At 47.3% G+C, this 19,975-nt stretch overlaps 1 protein-coding gene across 8 annotated transcripts in view; it reads right to left on the reverse strand.

Annotated features, from left to right (window-relative positions):
• LOC149330872 (thyrostimulin alpha-2 subunit-like) overlaps positions 1-19,975 on the reverse strand; it is a 233,407-nt gene that overhangs the window by 191,794 nt on the left and 21,638 nt on the right. For 5 of the 8 annotated variants that reach the window (XM_089561572.1, XM_089561579.1, XM_089561576.1 and 2 more), the window contains exon 1: positions 5,072-5,207. The exons of 1 other annotated variant lie outside the window; for it this stretch is intronic. The gene's annotated coding sequence lies outside the window, so the exon portion shown is untranslated. 2 more of the 8 variants (XM_089561573.1, XM_089561574.1) reach the window with 2 other exon arrangements.

Genomic DNA, 19,975 nt, shown 5'->3' on the forward strand with positions numbered 1-19,975 from the left:
CTGCGGACACATTTCTTAATTTCCTCAGTGTTAAATGAGCCTTTAGGTGCAGGACGAACTCAACGTAGGTAGAAGAATCCAGAGAATCAATTTTTACTAAGAACAACAATTGGATGGAGTTAGCCTCAGTTTCCCTTAAAGAACAGCGGTCTGTCCAAATTCCGACTGTTCACACAGAATGGTTATTTCGTCTAACGCACAAACGTCGGCAAGCTTGTGCAGCCACCTAACTACCACCTTTATGGAACACCAACACCCAAGACAGGCGCTAGAGTTGAGCACCGTCACCTGCATAGTGTACTTTAGAGATGCTGCTAGCCCACGCCATATGTAAGTGTTTCATGTGAGCTGAAACGAAAGGGCACGTGAAGCCTCAAAAACAGTGTACCCTGACGACTAAAGAGCGCTCTTTTCCCGCAAGATGAGGCCGATAACGGGCAGAGGCGCAAACTGTGATAAATGGAAGAAATGGCGATACGGACACCGAACGACAAATCAGTTCTGGTCCTTGTCGGCATTCCGAAACGCAGTCGGGGCCCGCGATGCGTGGCGCCCAGTCAGACGTGCCCAGCGTACGATCATCCACCTCGGCATTTCCGGCAAATTGAAGACCCAGTGCTGTGCGCCGCAAAAGCAAAACGGCCGTTCTGATGAACTCGAGAGAAGGTCTGCGGTTAAGCCGCAACTTTGTGGTAGAGATTTGCAATAGATAACCGGAATTATGTTTGAAATGCCCTACCCTTATAAAAATGGTCTAGAGAGAGTCTACAGACTTCTCATAGACTCTACAGCCTTCCTATAGATATTTATTTTGTCGATTCTCAGTCTACAGACTGCCTGTAGACGAACGCCTACTAACAGTGTATGGCATAAATCTACAGATTGTCTATAGACTGTCTATAGGTTTTGTATTGTCAGAAGACTATTCTCTATGATCAGTATATAACTTTATAAACATAAGATTATGAAAAGCCTATAGACTATCTACTGAAATTTTTGCAAGGGTACAGTTGCATCGTATACAGAGGGCAAAGAAAACGGAGTTATATTACGCCCAGACGAATGCAAGTCGTTTTGCCGAAACGTTGGTTACCGGACTTAGGCTTCCGTTCCGCAATTGCTCCTTTTGACCCTACAAGTTACGCCGTAACGTTTAACGTCCCGAAGCTATATATGGTTATAAAAGACGCTGTGGTGGGAGACTGGGGCTCTTGAACCAACTAAGCACATATCACACGGGGAAATTTGCATTTTGCCTTCACCGAATTGCGACTGTTACGAACGGGATTCATCCCCGCGACCTTGAGCTCGCCAGGAGAATGCCAAAGCAACTGAGCCACCTCGGCGAGTTTTAAAAGTAAGAGGTAAGCTGCCTTAGAATAATGTATGCCATAATATGCATTAAAAACAACTGAATTATTCGTCTTTTCAAAACAACAGTGCTCGCTTTAAAAAAAACAACAAGGTCACATCCAAAGCAGTTCGCTTGTCATGGATGAGGGAGAGAGGAGCGCCAAAGTGCAAAATGACCTTCGACCTGCGTCGGACATGACTAGGCTTGCTGGCAACAACGCTGACAATGACAACACGCACTGAGCTCAACGGTGACACCAAGTGGCGTCAAAAAGCCGACGATACTCGTCATCACACTAAGGCTAGACTATAGAGTACGCGAGGTCGTGACAGTAAAAACAGCAGCAAACGGGTTAATACGCGCCGCTGGAAAGACGCGCCGAAAGAGGACACAGATGCAATTGAGTGAGATGAAGCCGCGACGACGCCGAACTTAGAAGGAAATAAATACAGCCAAGATCAGCCTAAAAACTAACCGAACTTACCAAAAAAATATATCGGCCGAGACACCAAAGACCGTGTGAGAATGCGAAATCATTAAAGTTTTGAGTCCATGTTAGGTTGCAGAATGACTTACTAAGAGGCAAGACTATGCATCCTTTGTACAAAATATATACCTTGCATTACTTGTAAAGTGCCGAGCCGAGCCATTATACGTTGCAGAATGACTATGACTACGAGTCATGTGACTTTCATAGGTCATGGTACCTTATGTTTCATCATACATGACTATACATGTTCGCCTATGTATGTGTGTTGTGACATCGTACACCGACGCTTCTCCGAATTTCGTGTATAGACGGCGGATGAAGGCTTATGTGCCAATGGGACATATAATGGTGTCGATTTAAAACAACGACTGAGGAACTGGAGGGGGCTTTATCCAGCTCAAACCTGAGCGAACCAGAAGCAACTCCTGGAGAGACGGCACGGGCAGCAGCAACAGCCAATGGAGCCTCGGACTTGAGACCCCAGCCATAACAATCCTCTCCCCAACCAGTCAAATAAACATTTGCACTACCACCAAGATTCGCCGAACTTCTGCGTGGTTGTAAGCTAAGTGCTTTCGCCAAGTTCGACTGACGAAGATGGCGCACTCATCTTGCGCTGTTAAAGGGACACTGTGAAAAACTGAGGCTGGCCTGCGTTTTAATGACAAAGAAGCTGGTTTCACAGAAAACACAGCTTTTGCAAGATAAAGTAGAATAATGAAATACAGATACCGCCACCAGTGGACGTTTTCGGAATCAAACTGCGGTGACGTCTAAGCACCATGTATATACCGGATCTCGGAGGCTAGACTACACTATCATTCTTTCCAAACAGGTATCACTGAGTCGTTTTCGGTCTTGACGTCACGAGTTCAAATCGAGTCGCGGGAAAAGTTTTAAATCCAATTCTCCCAGCAATAAATGCGTCTTTTACTGCCGCACAAACACCCACGTAGCCAGAAGGAGTCACAGAATCGACTTTTTCATGGAACTCTCCTCAATGAGCTTTTAAAAGGCATTTTGTCACTGTAAGTCCCGATACCTGCATGGTATTACGAGCAATGAGTAAATATGAAAAGTGTCTGGCAGAGATGCTTGGCTCTCAGGACCACTTCAGGTTGGCATAGTGATGTGCAAACGCTGCCAATCGCTGTGTTAAGCGTCTCCAGGCTGCTCAAGCCCACCGACCGAGGCCAAAATCGCCTGTTCAACACTCAGCGACACTGAAGGGTCAGCTCACGCGACGGATGGATTCCCCAGAATCGTTATCAGGCGCACACAGATAACCACTGTCCCGTCTGCTTCTTCCGCGTCTGCCGAGCTTTATTGCTTCACGCCGTAGCAACAATGCACTCGTTATCGGGCTCATCATCCGTAGATTGCATTGCAAACGTAAACAATCCTACTACCCATCGAGAAAGTATTTAGCATCGAATGGCGTGTGAAGACATCAATACTCACGTCGATCACACGTAGCACGGTCTCGAAGGGACGTCTTCGCATTCACCTCTCACGCGCACAATTTACAGCGCACGAAGACCAATACGCGTCGTCAAAGAGACGCACAATTGTTAACAGAAAGCACTGGCGAAGAAATGGAGGGAGCCGACAATAGAGTACACACAATGAGCACCAGTTTATCGCCACCCGGGTTACGCAGTTTTCCCCTAGCAATGTTTGGCAGCGTCCCGAGCTCCGGTACAAGCTGCGAGGAGCTCCCTCAACATATGGCGATATCACACAGCGCGGAGAGCTCGAGCAGCTGTTGCGTCCACGCAGAATGCCGCCGCCAGCAGCGACGCCGTGCAGTTCGATGAAAGTCGCTCACCCCGCGGCAGCGACGGCGACAGCAGCGGCGCGATATAAAAACGTCGGCGCCGAGCGTAGCAGTATATTCACCGGCGGGTCAGAACCTCCTCCGCTCCCAGCACCGCTGCCTCTTCGGTATCCGCATCCCAGCAGCAGCACCTCACGTGGTGATCTCTCGCCGATGTCCGAGAGGTGGTTTTTCCGGGCGTCGACTGAATGCACTACAACAATGCCACATCGCCGGCCGCCGCCGCGATGGTAGACTCCCCGGAGGCAGCAGCACGACGCATCATCTGTGCGTTTCAGACACCGGGAATCCCAGCGGAGACAGCGGCGGAGCGCCGATCGAGATGGCGCTCGCGTCGCGAATCGGCCATTGCACGTCGCGCTTTATGGGGCGCCACCGCCGAAACGTGCCGATTCGAGCGCTACGGAGGCGGCTTGCCCGGCTCGCAAATCAGGGCGCCGGCGATAATGAGCTACGGGAAATTGGGCGCTGACGACAACTCGCCACGGGCGGCCAGGAAGAGATGCGAGCTGCCACTTCGCCGGTCGGTTCCCCTCTCGCCTTACCCCGGCCCGCGTGCTGTCCGGCTGGAGTGGACAAACGCGTATCGGCGCTTATCTTGACAAGGAACGGCGATCTCGACCACTGCGATCAGGCCCTCTCGACATGCTTCCCGTCACACTCACGTTATTGCCGGGGCAGGTGAAACCCCAGCTTCTTCCCTCCGCTCCCCTCTCCCCATAGTAAGGCAGTGCTAATAGTTGTGCAATTGCTAGAAAGCACTAGGGTTGCTTAGAAATTTGTTTTTTATCGGCCGACGCAAGATGAAGCGTTTCCAACATACAGTGATCCAAGACTCAGCCAATGGTGTACCTTTGCGGCGGGAAACATGCACGTGAAGGAACTACTTCATACATATCACGCATCCAAAGCCATCGTTATGCACAGTTATCCCTTTTCTTTCATGTCATCACTCACCTCGGCGCACGGAAAGATAGCGATGCACCGTACCACGGTGCACCGTACAAAAATGGCCCGCTCACAAGCCAGGTTCGACCGTCAACTCACGACGCGAGCTAGTATGCGGGTGTCACCTACACGTTCGCGAACGTAGCCAAAAACCACCTGCCCGGGCTTATCTCTGCCTCAAGCCGCGCTCGTTGCCGTTATTTCATTTCAACCAGATTTACACACCTGGGAAGCGAGGGTGAAAAGACGGGCGAACCCAGCGCTGACAGGGCTGCTCCCAGACGCGCCGTCTTGTGTCGATACCCCGAGCCAGAGAGGCGCTCACAGTACGGTGAACGCCGGATGACGCGAGGCTAGGCCGACGTGCGGACAGCACCGTAAGCCGCGCGTGAGCCAGGGTTGCGACTCCCGCAACGCACCAACGTGCAAGGGGTCAGCTCACCTGAAGGCATGGTCGTGCGTCGGTGTGGGAAATACGTCGCGGCGTTTCTGCAGGGCCCGCGAAACCGTCAGCAGTCGGTGGTGATGGCCGCCGCGCGTCGAAATCCGGGAACGGAGGAGAGGGGAGAGGAGAAGCAAGAGCGAGAACCCGATGTCGGGGCCCGGGGAGGGCGAGGGCAGAGGGGGGCCGGCGCTATGTCGCCATGGCAACGGGGCTCGCTGTCTCGGTTGCTCGCTGGCTTTCTTGGAGACCCGACTGCTTGCTTGCTTGCGCACGCATCGCTTTGCTTGCTGCTCGTTTTGCGCGCCAGCAAAGCAAGCAACGTGCAGTGCAGTCGGCCGAAAACCTGGTGCACGTGCGCTGACACGCTCGCGCCGCATGCGCTCAGCAAAGCGGCGTAGTGTATACATGGGCTCCCAGACGTGACCTGCTAAGTGGCCTCGGCGCACGCTTTGTGTATGCAGCCGGCTGTGCTTGTGTTTTAACGCGTACATGACGGTACGCGGCTCTGCGCTTTGGAGACTCAACTGCAGTTACAAAGCGAGGGCATTTGGTTCGGTGCACGCACGCATATGTGGTGCAAATGCCAGAATTGTCGGGCAGTCTGCATTTTCGTGTTCGACAGTACAGCTGCGGAAAATTTCCTGGCTCTAGCTAACACGATCCAGTCGCACGGCAGCTAAGTGGAAACAGAACACGCACTCGTTTGGAATGAAGGCATTGCTGAGGGACCCCGAAACTTTATTCACAAGTCCTGGTTTATTGGGGTTTACTGCCCCAAAGCGACTCAGGCTATGAGAGACGCCGTAGTGAAGGGCTCCGGAAATTTCGAGCACATGGGGTTCTTTAACGTGCACTGACATCGCACAGTACACGGGCCTCTAGCGTTTTGTCTAAATCGAAATGCGACCGCCGCGGCCGGGATCGAACCCGTGTCTTTGAGGCCAGCAGCCGAGCGCCATGGCCACTGGGCCACCGCGGCGGCTTTTCGTTCACAACTATAGCCTTTGTCAGAAGTATCGAGCAGAAGTGGTTTGCTTCTACGCCGTCAATCGGGCTGTTCTAAGATCCGTGGAAGCCCTAAGCTTCGGAAGTTCCTCTCATCTTAATGAGTCACGCAGTATGGCTCAGAATGAAATCCATTCTACAAAGGTTTAAACAAGTTTTAAAGGTTTAAACAAGTTTTAAAGGTTTAAACAAGTTATACTGACTGACAGAGGTATTGTGCGTAACCGTCTTCGTCAGTGTGCGGTGCCCTACCTTCCGCTTCGCTGACTGTCGTACAAGGTTGCAATACTTGGCTCACGGCCAATCACGGCTCACGACCAGCACCGACTCCTGTTATCTTAATAGAGACGCAAGGACTGGCAACGAACAAACCTTGCGAGTTCTGATCTTTCGCGTATCAAACAGCTGAGCGTCTTATAGTGCGTAGTTTTGCAGTACCCAACATCATGGTTCATCTAGCACCTCTTCATTCTTGGTGTACAACCTCCTCCTACACACCCCCGCCGCGCTTACAACAAATTAGCAAATATGATACACATCTTATTTGGCAGTTTCATGGAGCACAAGCTGCCATCTATTGATTACTTATGAAAGTAATTATCCTCGCTAAACCCAGCCAATATACAGACGGAGGCCATTTCGTCTCCTAATCCCTTGCCTCGTGGGCAAGAATTGCGTCAGAGAAAAATGAAGGAAATAATTAAAATATTCTATGTCCTGTTGGAACCCGAGAAGAAATAGTATAATTATTTTCGCTGCTAGAAATAGGCCATAGAAACTATTTATGCAAGGACACCTTAAAAAACACAATTTCCACCCGATTTTACATACTAAAAGTAATGCCTAATTTGTAATCCTCCCCATTCAAAGATGAGCCGCCGCGGTGGCTCAGTGGTTATGGTGCTCGGCTGCTGACCCAAAAGACGCGGGTTCGATCCCGGCCGCGGCGGCTGGAATTTCTTTGGAGGAGAAATTCTAGAGGCCCGTGTACTGTGCGATGTCAGTGCACGTTAAAGAACCCCAGGTGGTCGAAATTTCCGGAGCCCTCCACTACGGCGTCTCTCATGGCCTTAGTCGCTTTGGGACGTTAAACCCCATAAACCAAACCAAACCATTCAAAGATGAACCCTTATACAAAATTTTTAGATAGTCTATAGACTTATGTCTATAAAGTCTATAGACTATCTATAGACAAATCCATCAGAGCAGTCTATCGGCAATAAAAGTGCTATAGAAGTCTATAGGCAATCTATAGATGTATAGCCATAGACTTTTAGTAGACTTTTGTCTGTAGACAGTTTACAGACTGAATAGACAAAAATAAATATCTATAGGAAGGCAATAGAGTGTATAAGAAGTCTATAGACTGCCTGTAGACAATTTTTATAAGGGTTAACAGAATACGAATGCGAAGGGGCTCACGCATATCGAAATGAAGTGGTGCCCCCCAAAAGCCTGTAATGAACAGAACATAGTCATTCTGGTAGCAAAAATGATCAGTCTCTGATACGCGGTAACAAACGGTTTTTTTTTTATTATTGGTTTATTTTTGGTTTACAATGCATACGTAAACCAAGGACGAGCAGGCAAAAGGCGTTAAACAACACCTGACTAAGGCCTGCCCTCCTATACAAAAACAAACAACAAATTAAAACAAACATTCAAAGCATTTGACAGCAACCGACTTCGAACAGAAAAAAAAAAACGCAGGTTAAAATTAAATTAGCAGTAGTATACAGATTTGATACCAAAAAAGATACAACGGTGTTTACTTATACAGCACTGTCACGAAAGTAGCATATCATGCACGGCTCTTTTATAGCTTTGGTCACTTCGTTTTTCCATTGCCATAGAAAGTAGCGGGGCGTAAGCATTTAGAACTCGCGGTATCATAAATGTCAACATTTGGTGGCCATAATTTGTACGGGACTTTGAAACATGGAAACTAGCTGTTCGGAAGTTATATAGTCCAGGCATGTGCAGATATGTGTTCTGAAACGTTTCTTTACTGTATTTTATTTGATTCTTTATGTATATAGCCAGTTTTTTGTCATACATTGTTTGTATCTTAAGTAACTTGTGCTTTCTAAAAACCTCCCCTGTGTCTTGGCTGAGTGTAAGGTTGAATACAGCTCGGATAGCCCTTTTTTGCAGCGCAAATAATTTTGCTATATTAGTAAGTGTTGTTGTTCCCCACACAAGTAGGCCGTAATGTATATAGGAGTGAACTAAAGAGTAGTATAGCTGTAGTTTGCATCTGACAGGTACAAGCATTCGTAGTCTGTTTATTATGCCCACTGACCGCGATACTTTACTGCGTAAATAATCTGAATGGTCATTCCACAGTAAGTGCTGCTCGAAAATTACTCCTAAAAATTTTATTGAATTTTCACGAAGTAGAGTTGAATTTTGAAATTTCAGTTGAAAACTTTCAGTAATCATCTTGTTTTTGGCTCTAAATACGACATATTTAGTCTTTTCAACATTTAGTTTCAATTGGTTAGATTCCAGCCATGAAGAAAGTTCTTGTAGCCATACGTTTGCTTCTTTTTCTAAGATAGCCATATTATTTCCTGAAAAGAACACATTAGTATCATCTGCGTAAATAATAATATTCTTAGTCTGAGGTATGTTCACTATGTCGTTAATATACAGAAGGAATAGTATCGGTCCTAAAATAGAACCCTGTGGTACACCAACTACAATTTCCCCTGGTGTTGATGATACTGCGTTTATTTGGGTTATTTGAAAACGATTTTTTAAATAACTGGTGAGAAGCTCAAGAGCAAGACCTCTTACCCCGTACCGTTCCAGTTTTTGGAGAAGGATATCATGTTTTACCGAGTCGAAAGCTTTCTTTAAATCAAGAAAAATTCCTATTGTTACTAGTCTTTTCTCTATATTGTCAATTAGCTGTTCCTTAATATTAAGCAAAGCAGATTCTGTTGTTTTATTCTTTTGGAAACCATATTGCTCTTTTGCAATAATTTTGTGTCGTGCCAGATAATTATACAGGCGATTATTTATTACATGTTCAGCAACCTTCGCAAAAGTTGAGAGAACGGAAATCGGTCTGTAGTTGTTGAGGTTGTTGGCATCACCGCTCTTGTGAATTACAGCTACACGAGCCACTTTCATCAAGTCTGGGAACCTACCAGTGTTAAGCATGATGCTACAGATATGTGCTAGTGGGGCAGCTAAAATATCTGCAACAAATTTGATTGGCCGTGTCAGTATGTCATCTATTCCCGGAGCACTATTGTTTCGGAGTGAGTTAATTATGTCTACAATTTCATTATCAGTACATGGTTCCAGGAAAATTGAATTTGTGTATGTCTTCTTTATGTAACTTGTAGGCTCTTTACAGAGAGGATCTACATTTTTCATTACACCAGCTGTAAGGAAATGCTCGTTAAATTTATTTGCCAACTCAATCCCCGTGTATTCTATCCCATTAATGTTTAGTGAAGAGAGGACACTGTTTGGTTTTTTCCCGAGGATATCGTTTACGAGAGCCCAACTCTGCTTTGGAGATGTAGTATTCGAGAACTTGTTTAGATAGTATTGTTGTCTAGCCTTTTTTATGTCGGCCCCTAGCTTGTTCCTGATTTTCTTGAAATTTCGAAATATCTCTGCGTTTTTTGTTTCGATAAAAGTTGAGAATAAGCGATTTATATGTAGTATGCGGTCATAAAGTTCTTTTGATAGTTCTTTTGATAACAGCCAGCCTCGGCGCCTGTAGAGCGGAACTGGACATGCCGCTCACAGGTTTGGACAACGCTCTTTCGACTTGGTATTTACCGCCTTTTTACAGGAGGTATGCAGAGGCCTGGATTGGGAACAGTTCGGGATAAAAGTTAATGGAGAATATATTAGTAATCTGCGATTTGCTGGTGACGTTGCCTTGCTAAGTTACACAGGAGATGAATTCCAGAGCATGGTGAACAGGTAAAACAGAACGATGGATCTGAAAGTTAATACGCAGAAAACTAAAGTAATGTTCAACAATCTCGGAAGGCAACAGCAGTTTACAATTGGTAGCGAGGTGCTGGAAGTGGTTAGGGAATACGTCTGCTTAGGTCAGGTAGTGACCGCAGATCCGGACCACAAGAGTGAAATAACTACAAGATTAAGATTAGGGTGGAGCGCATTTTAGCAGGTTCTCTCAGATGATGAATGGAAGTTTACTCGTATAGATCAAGAGAAAGTTACAAAACAGCTGTATTTTACCGGTACTCACGTGTGGGCAGAAACATGGAGGCTAAAAAAGAGGGTTCAACTTAAGGACAGCGCAGCGAGCTATGGAAAGAAAAATAGGAAAGAGATAGGAAGAGGACAGAATGGGTCAGAGAACAAACGCGCATTAATAACATCTTAGTCAAAATCATGAGATTAAATTGGCTTGGGCATGGCATGTAATAGCGGACTGTATTCCATTAGAAGGCAAGCGTAGCAGGGGACGGCAGAAAGTTAGATGGACGGATGAGATAAAGAAGTTTGATGGGATAAGGTGGCCGCAGCTGGACACAGGACAGGGTTGATTGGAGATATATGAGAGAGGCCATGGAGTCAGGTTGATGATGACGATGATGATTTCGACTTGACTGTCACCCCAACTTATCCTTTTGCGTCGAGACAACACGTACAGGCGCGGACAAAAGTAAACGGAGCACGCAACTGTCTTCGAATATTTTTCACGCGTCACCTAAGTGAAATTTCCAGCAGTGGTGCGCGCATGCTGGTAGCGGAGGTTGGTGGGCTTTCTTGTAGACAAACAACGCTTCTTCATTCCCAACGGAGAAGGCGTCATTGCACTTCGAACGGAATAGCGTGCTCCGTTTACTTATGGCCGCGCCTGTACGGGTGAGGCCCTCAAACTCACTACCTGCTCGCCGGCACTACGATGCTATACATCGAGGACAACCCTGGTGGCTCCCGTTCCTAATACTGCGAGGGATACCTTCGTAACACTCATTCGTTCTATACATCCACAAATTCACACCTCGTTCACAGCTTAAATTCCAGCTAGAAATCGCTGTATATCGTGCATATCTCTTTCACTCCGCTGGTTCAGCTTCTCCGCATATAACAAGAAGCTGTGATTAAACATGCCAGAATTGTTCTGGTTGCGTAACATCGAACTTGGTGTTCCACTAACTTGAGACCCTAGGGAGTTAGTTGGAGATCAATCAAAGAGGTTTTTGTTTCGCAGGGGACGTGTAATTTCACTGCTATGTGTTCCCTTAAAGACGCTTTCTGTCTACCTTCGAAAAGAGCCACCGACATATGCGACTTGCGTCGGCAGGATGTGCTCCCCGCGTCCTTTTCCCCTGTACTTTGCATACGGCTGCGTAGCGGTGCCCTCGGGTTAGGCGTACGACCTGCGGGCGCCCTTAGCCAGACCGACCTAGACTCTGTCCAGGGTCTGCTGGCGCGTCATTATCTTCAGTGTCAGTCTAACTACGTCCACTGCAGGTCAAAGGACTTTTTCTCTTATCCCCCCAATCAACCCTGTACTGGGCAAGCTGAGGTCACTATATCCCCTCAAACTTACCAATCTCACCCGCCCACCTGACTTCGTGCCGCCACTGCTACGCTCTCCTCCTCTTGGAATCCATTCTGCTACTCAAAGGGCACATCGCTTATCTTGATGCAAGAAAAAAACAGCGCGAAGGAAACAAGCCAGACGGACATCACGACGCAGACGGACAGGGTTAACTGGAGCATGGAGCAGGACATAGCGATGAGACAGAAGGGTAGGTCGCGTCACCACTGCCATCAGCTGCAAGAGAAGTTTGGCGAAACAGCTTCCGAAGCCCGAGCAGCACAGGTAAGCGGCCCAACACTGGAATTGGATGGTTTTACTCCGTTCCTTTGTCGGACCGGCCTTTGACCTTACATTTCCAACACTAGGCCGAATATCTGCGCTGCTTGGGGGAACTGTGCCCAGCCGCTGTATCCCAAAGTTGGAGCGAAAACTGCGGGCAAGATTCCGTCACAAAAGGAGACAATGGCTACATTCTGAACACGAATAAGTATATATGGGAGTAAAGGGAGCGTGACCTGTCTTCTAGCTCACTGCCTTTCATAAAATAGAGTGCGCTAGAGGACAGCTTAATTCCTTTTCACGCCATGAGCTGTTTAAGTGACTGAGAGGGCGAATTGGCGTGTAAGTTGGCGTGTATCGATTGAATAGTGCGTTCTTACGACGAAGATGCTAATTTCCCTAAAAACGCAACTTTCATGAGCTAGAAAAAGTGCGGAAGAAAAATTAAATAGAAGATTTGAGGCGTGAATCCCGGATGCTAGGCTCAACTGTTATTGACTTCAAGGCGGTGACCACGAAGTTCTTTCCGTTGTAGACGTCGAGATGTTGGATCAAGAGGCGGGAAAATGTTTAAATGCCATCTTCTCAGCGTCAATTGTGTATTTTGCTCCAGGGCAAAACTTGGGGAACAGTAAAAATCACCTAAAGAGTATGACGTAATAGCATTGATGGGCCTCTACGGTCTCTTGGGGGTCCCATGGCGCACTCTTTCTCAGACATCGACACGCTTGTTGCCATCACGTACGGCTTTATTACACATCATCGTCGATATTAATTCGTGACACTAATTGGTTACCTGAATGAACTAAGTGTTCCTGTGATGTAATTCGCCTACTGTGTGGTATGAGATGCTCGTGCAAGACCTCGATATATATCCATATATAGGCCATATATCCCAATGAACGAACGAATCCAAAGGAAAGCGGTTTGATTCCGCTTGACCACTTTTTTTTTCTTTCCAGCGAAACTGCTTTTCAACCTCACTACCCTCTCGACCAAACAGGATTTTCCAGTCACGCGGCTAAGATTCAAATGTAGTCACGTGGTGCGGGCAGGGCTATTTTTATTTTCTTTTTTTGGCAGCCCTTTATCTCACGAAAGTCACAGCGACGACGACGCCGACACCGGGTTTTCAGCCTAACAGAAACTTTAACACATTAAAAAGCAACACACCCACGAGAAAGAGCCATGGAATATATTTTAAATAAGAACAAAAGCTGTGTAGAGTTGTCGTTGGCGTCAGTTTAAGAGTTTAGCCCCGTTGCACGTAACGCCTCTAAGCTTCTTCCTTACAAGTTCATATGCGACGTCGCCAAATCCTCAGCTCAGGCCGTCTTCGGCTTTACAGGAGGGCTTGCGAAATCCGCGTGTTCCGCATACCCGCAGGCCGAGACGGGGAGGCGAAATGCGCAGCGTGTCGAGCTTGGCGTTGCAGCAAACCCTGCTGGGGGTGATTCTCGTGTGGTGACTTTGCACTGGTACAGATTAGCATTTCAGTGGGGATTCCGTGCTTACGTCAACGGCCTTCTCTTTTAACCAACGAAATGGGTTTATGTGCCTCTGCACTCTTCTATGCATGAGTTCGCGCATGCATGTTTCGTGCGCTTGCAAGCATTCTTGCATACGCCAGTGGTAAGATGATTGTTATATAACGGTATGCACGAGTAAGCATTTGTTACCGCTGCTCGCTTACGGGCTAAGATGTGTGCAGATGTGAATATTACCTATAACACGCTGTACCTTTTCTGTCAAAATGCCAGATAGTTATCGTGTGTTAGATTTAATGGGGGTAATGTGGTCACGGACTAGGAAGAAACGCTGCCATCTACCCCCTTCGCCAAAAGTAACCGAACAAACAGGTTTTTGCTTCTCAGCTGTATAATAGAGTCGTTACGGCACCCCTAAAGACTAAGAGGTGTCAGAACGTGGGGAAAAGGGCTCACCTTGCTCTGCACAGATTCATAGCTTAAGGGATGCCGTAAGTGCTTCGCTACGCGACTAAGAAACAAACCACCTGTGTCCGGTTACTTTTGGCAAAGACTGTACAAAGAACCGTCAAAGCGAACAAAACGCTTCTCGCCGTCTCCATTTGACGTGGGACGGCTAGCTCGACCATCAACCAACCAAAACTTTCTGGGCTACAAGTGTTAATTGAAGTGAAATAAAGTTATTTTAATTTCGGCACTGTCATGTACAGCCTGGTAGTAACAATGATGCTGTCTCTAAAACAGCTCGGTTAATCCTTCTCTCACATTAACCAAAATATTTCCTGTAAGTTTAATTAGAACTCCCGTACTGCTACTCTGAAAAGACGGCAAGGTGGTTCCGCTATGAGCCATGTATTTCAGAGTTTTCGCCGAAAAAAAAATAGAGTTCCGCATAGCTTGGCTTTTCTACGCAAACAATTTCTTGCTTGGGAGGGGGCCCATTCACTCTCCCATAAATCCGTCCTTGCCGACAGGTAAACCATTCTAACCTTGGTTCCTCTCTGGGTACCAGCTGCCAGAGCCATGCCCGCGATTTTAAACTCCGAACGCCGCAGCCGACAACGCCGACTCCGGATTTTCTGGCCTCTTACGCTATCGCGGTAAAATGACTACAGCGAAGCGAAAGGGTAATCACTCATGGCGGCATGCAGTCACAATGCACACGACTTGTCTGGTCACGTATAACGCATTTGATAAACGGAATAAAAGATACCAGTCTCGTCCCTGATCGAAACCCAGATTCCAAGATGGTGGCTTCTAATCAAATGAGTAACTCGAAACTTTACATGCTTAGATAAGGCCAGGCTGGGCAAACTTGCACTGTGAGCCTTGGGGTTGTTAAAGCGCAATCTGAAAGACGTCGCAGTTAGACTTACATATTGCAGCCGGCAGACGGAACGTTGTAGCAGATAAATTACATTTTCACTGCCGCAGGGGAAGTTACGTCTAATTCTTACACTATAGCTGTAAGTATTGCTAACAGCTATCTGTGATGGCGTCATCGGGAGACAACCTTTACAGCGAGGTTTATTGCATGGTGCACAGCCGGAGGACACTGGAGGGGTGACTTTGGAAGAAGTCAAAAGGCCTCGCAAATTTTTAGCGCATCGGAATAAACTTCGCGGTGGTTCGAAAGATGTCCACTAAACTGTCACTTTGCATCATGATATTATGGTGTCCTTTTAGAATGCCTGTTACGTTCGGGGCAGAAGCCGCGTATAGGTGAGATCAAGTTAGTTTGGTTTTTAAATATAGGCTTTTTTATTTCGCACAGTCACGACACAGTCACTTGAGCCTGCGCGTTTCACGGCGTCATCAATCGTCATCGCTGCCGAATAATTCTGTTTCGTAAGAACAGTGCGAAGCTCTGCGCAATTCTTGTAAAACGGCTATGGCTCTGAGCATACTATTTTTTGAAGAGAACGGCCTGACTACAGGGATGCTAGTTTTCAATGTTTTAAATGGCTGCTCTTCAAGAGAAGCTACTGCTGGCAGTCCATATAGGTTTCCTATAAAGGCAGGTTCTTAGTATGGTATTGTCAAGAGACTTGTGACATCAAGAAAATTAATCGTTAAAGCTGAGTACGCGTGCGAGAATGAGACTGAAGGATGAAAACTATTAAATTCTGCAATAGACGTAAGGAGTTCTTTTTCACCGTGGTGCAAGATTATAAAAATATCATCATAAGTCGTGTGTAAAATAAAACGCTTTCAAAGAATGGCTCGAACAATTTCGTTTCTAGGCAGCACACGAAGATATTCGCATAATTAACTCCGATTTTGGTGCTCCTTCAAGCACAGCTGACCTGAACGTAGGAAGTGCCATTAATTTTTTCTAACTGTCATCGAACTGCAAGTGTAACTTAAATGAAAGCAAATTTAAACCTCCCGGATCTTTCAATTCGTCGAAGAATTTCCAGTCTATGCCTATTCCACAAAATCTATCATTCAAACCATCATCTCAGAGATACGTTGCTTGTACAGCCATCTTACTTTTCATCCCGCAGCGACCACCAGTTCAAAGTTGGCGTACCCAGCAGTCGCACCAACTTACACTTCACCTCTTTTATCCCCAAGACTGCTAAGGAATGGAACCACCTTCCCGCTTCCATCGCCTCCATTACAAACGCCGACTTGTTTAAAAACGCTGTAGCTGATTTTACATTGTAGTGCTGCGTCACCTGTTCTTTTTTTGTTGTGTATCACCCACTCCTCTCTGTAATGCTTCGGCTCTGAAAGTAAATAAATAAATTGTCGTGTCCGGTCGCTGTGTTGAATGCAGCGAAAGACGCACACGGTACTTTAAGACTTCGTTTATTTAAAGCCGATGAGGGTGCGACCAGCGTCGACCGAGGCAGGAGCCGAACTGGCCGCCCGAAGAAAGGAGGGAGCGGAGAAGCGTCCACGGGAGGGGGTGGCTTCCCAAAACAGGAGGAGGATGCGGGGGCGCACCATGGGGGGGCATCTGGCGACAGCGTGCGACGAGGGGCAAGTGGTCGTTAGGAGGAGGATGCGAGTGGTCGTTAGGAGGAGGATGCGGGGGCGCACACACACAAAAGCAATAAGGGGACACAACATAAATAAAAATAAATAAATATCAGTATTCTTTAGCTCAAGTATAAGTTTCAAAATAGTGACTAAAGTGAAGCTATCGATGGATTTTTGACGGCAGTGAGGATACCGTTTGAGGATACCGTCATCGCGTAGTTGAGGGCGCCTCGTTGACCGAACACTCTTGGGTAGAAGGTCTCGTGGCGTCATGGTGCTTGGTATTGCGTTGCCCCTTCGGTTGGCTCGTGATTTTCCGAAGGACGGTACGCGATGTTACGTGGAGGGTCACAGCTTGGATAACTGTCGTCGTTGATGATCCAAGATTGCACGGGGGAGCTTTGACAGGTGCTGTAGGACTTGGCCGCTCCTGAAGGTCTCGATATTCGGACTGGCTGCTGACGCAGTCGCGCCACGACGAGGACGCGGAAGGACATTCCGTTTGGATGCAGATCTGTCGTAAGTGGCTGGCCAGAATCGCTACACCTACGAAACTCAGGTGCAATGTAAACAGCTGTGGCATCGCTTCCATAAATGTCACTGTTAAAGACTATCACCCCCTTCTATACACCAGTGTTGCCAATTTATCAAGTGTTAGTCCTTCTAGCGCCCAAAATGATACTTCTTTCGCGTAGGCTAAACTTTTGTCCTACACCAGAGCCCCCGCAGCTCTCCCGAAGGTCATGTTACACACACGGCGATACCCGGCTTCTCCTAGCAGAGTGAAGCTATTGTTTCAAAAATATTTTAGGTTATGTGGATTCCATCATTAACAATATTCCGGCCAAGTTTTCTTCTTTCATTAAGGACACCACTCACTTCCTTTCAGATGTCAAGGACCTTAATGTCCCGCCACGCGCGCTGCTTGTCCCCCTAGATGTGGCTTCACTGTGTAAAAATAAACCTCGCATGGATGCTGTTTATTTATTTATTTATTTATTTATTTATTTATTTATTTATTTATTTATTTATTTATTTATTTATTTATTTATTAGTTATTTATTTATTTATTTATTTATTTATTCATTTATTCATTCATTCATTTATTTATTACAAATACCTCAAGGTCCCTTGGGTGAGGGCTTTACATGAGGGGTGGGCTAGCAACCTGGTGTTAACAACAGATTTTTTCGATGGCTTTCTTGAAATGGTCCGGATTTGTATGAAGGATGGTACTTGTGGGAAGACTGTTCCAGTCACGCGCTGTTTGGATGAAGAAGGAATGAAGATGGGTCACGGTGCGAGCAGGGGGTAGGTACACAGCATTTTGGTGGCTTGTGCGGGCTGAAGAACGATGAGCAGGCTGGATAGGACAGTTGTAAGAAAAGTTATGATACATTTTGTGATACAAGCACAGCCTTGCAACTGTGCGACGTTGCTTGAGGTTAAGTAGGCGTGCATTATTTTTGAGAGAAGTAACCCTGGTGGAGTATGAGTAGTTTGAGTAGATGAATCGAACGGCGCGATTTTGAGCAAGTGCAATACAGTTAGTTAGGTTAAGTTGAGCGGGGTCCCAGATGACAGATGCGTATTCTAACTTTGTCCCTATTAATGTTTTATAAACTAGTAATTTAATTGCTGGTGAAGCTAGACGTAAATTACGACGAAGGTAGCCGAGAGTTCTGTGAACATTGTTAATTATCCGCGTTATATGGATAGACCAGTTAAGGGTACTCGATATGCGAACACCAAGATACTTAATGCAATTTCGGGGTACGACACTAGAACCGTTCAGTCCGTAATGACCGCCTATGATGAGCACTGCCGTCAAAGATCCGTCGATAGCTCCACCTAAGGCACTCTTTTGAAACTTATACTAGAGCTTCAAAATCCCCACATCACTTCTGCTTTTTACAGCGTCAGCACATACTTCGACGTTCATTGCGCACCTCTTTATCAACAATACCCTGTGCTTGTACCGTTGTGGATCGCTGCATTAGCGAAAGCGATTGCTACAGCCCGTGGAAGCGGGACGAGCCACCACAACACGGGAGCCGTGTCACGCGCCCTGCATGCCTCTCACGGAGCGGAGTCGCGAACCGCGCAGTAACGCACCAGCGACGACACCGAGCCGTTTGTTTGCCGGCGGGAGTTGATGGGGAGAAGGACGCGCGCGGCGAGGCCCTTCCCGCGTACTGTGTCGTTTGACGTCGCAATAGGTGGCGATATCGATTGGTGCTCCCGGGCACGCCGGGCGGCGGCGCTCGGACGCCTCCTCTCCCATTTGCTATTTCCAACTTGTTCAGGTCTAAAAATAGCTCCGCTACCAGTGGCGGGAGGTTATTTCGGTGTCGTAACAAGCGCACCACGGCGACGTCTGCAAGCTGACGGCGATTGGGGAGCCGCGGATCGACGCGAAAGGTCGGTCGGGAACGTGATCCCCATTGTTTAGGGACTACACGGCAGGGATATGCGCATCGGGGGCAGCCAATGGCCTTCACAACGATTGTGCGAACCGCGAACAGGCTCGAAGGAAAGCGCGAACCAAGAAAAGAGCATAAACGAAGAGAACATGGCCATGTTGATCAAAAAACAGAACTGCGTGAAAAACGGTGTTTACAAGAAGGCACAGAATGCATGCGATCCGATACGTCCTCCGCTCTGTTGACGAGGCACAACGGTTTCGCTCCATAACACCGAGCTGCAAATAGTGCAGGCAAGCTTCATGGGGACGAAGGGGTTTGGGGGGAAAGGGGGAAGTAAGTGCGAGTCATGTTTTTCTAGATGTCTGCGCGAAACAGGAGCATTTACTAACAACCCGCAGAAAGACAGGCAAGTTCAGGAGCGCCCCATTTAGCCGCTTATAAGCATTTGTGGACAGGTCCCTGTAATCGCAGCGCAAGATTCATCAAGGCGACTCAGTCAAGAAAATGTCTTGTCTTTGTACATGCTAAGACAAGTCCCCTTGCCCAAGGTCAGCGATCACACCACGCCGTAATAATGCACCTGCCAGAGATCCCACATCATACTTTAAACGCTTCGCTCATTCGCCGCATTCCAAGACACCGCAAGCGCAAGGCGGATGATCCCGAGCTCCACTCTAAACACGAAGGAGTAAAAAACGGAGTAAACTGTCCTCTAGCGAACACCCTTTTATAAGATGGAGTGCGCTACAGGACCGCTTTACTCCCATATAGGTGTATCCGGGTTTAGAGTGTACTTTTAATATGCTGTGATAACGCAGCTTACTGAATAGCCAAGGTGTCCAAGGTTTCATCGCACAACCAACCCCGCCGGCAGTGTTTGTCACTCTGTTTTTTACAGCAAGAGCTGTTATACTGACGATTCCGTGGCGGATTTCATGGCGTAGGCCTTCAGCAGCACAAACCGCCGACGTCCGGTCACGTGATCTGTCACGGTTTCACAGTCACGAGTTTGGCCGGTGTCAGGCACGTGGCCATGCGCCCATTCCGATCGTTGAGGTTACAATGCACTAGAATACTATGCAGCGCATCGACCGCTGCTTTTGTCTGATGGACGCGGTGCATCAGGAGTGTACGGCTTTGCTCTGCGAAGTGACAGCAGGCTGTCAGT

Source organism: Amblyomma mixtum, chromosome 9 (assembly GCF_055824585.1).
Source record: "Amblyomma mixtum isolate Tamu chromosome 9, ASM5582458v1, whole genome shotgun sequence".
Taxonomy (NCBI): domain Eukaryota; kingdom Metazoa; phylum Arthropoda; class Arachnida; order Ixodida; family Ixodidae; genus Amblyomma; species Amblyomma mixtum.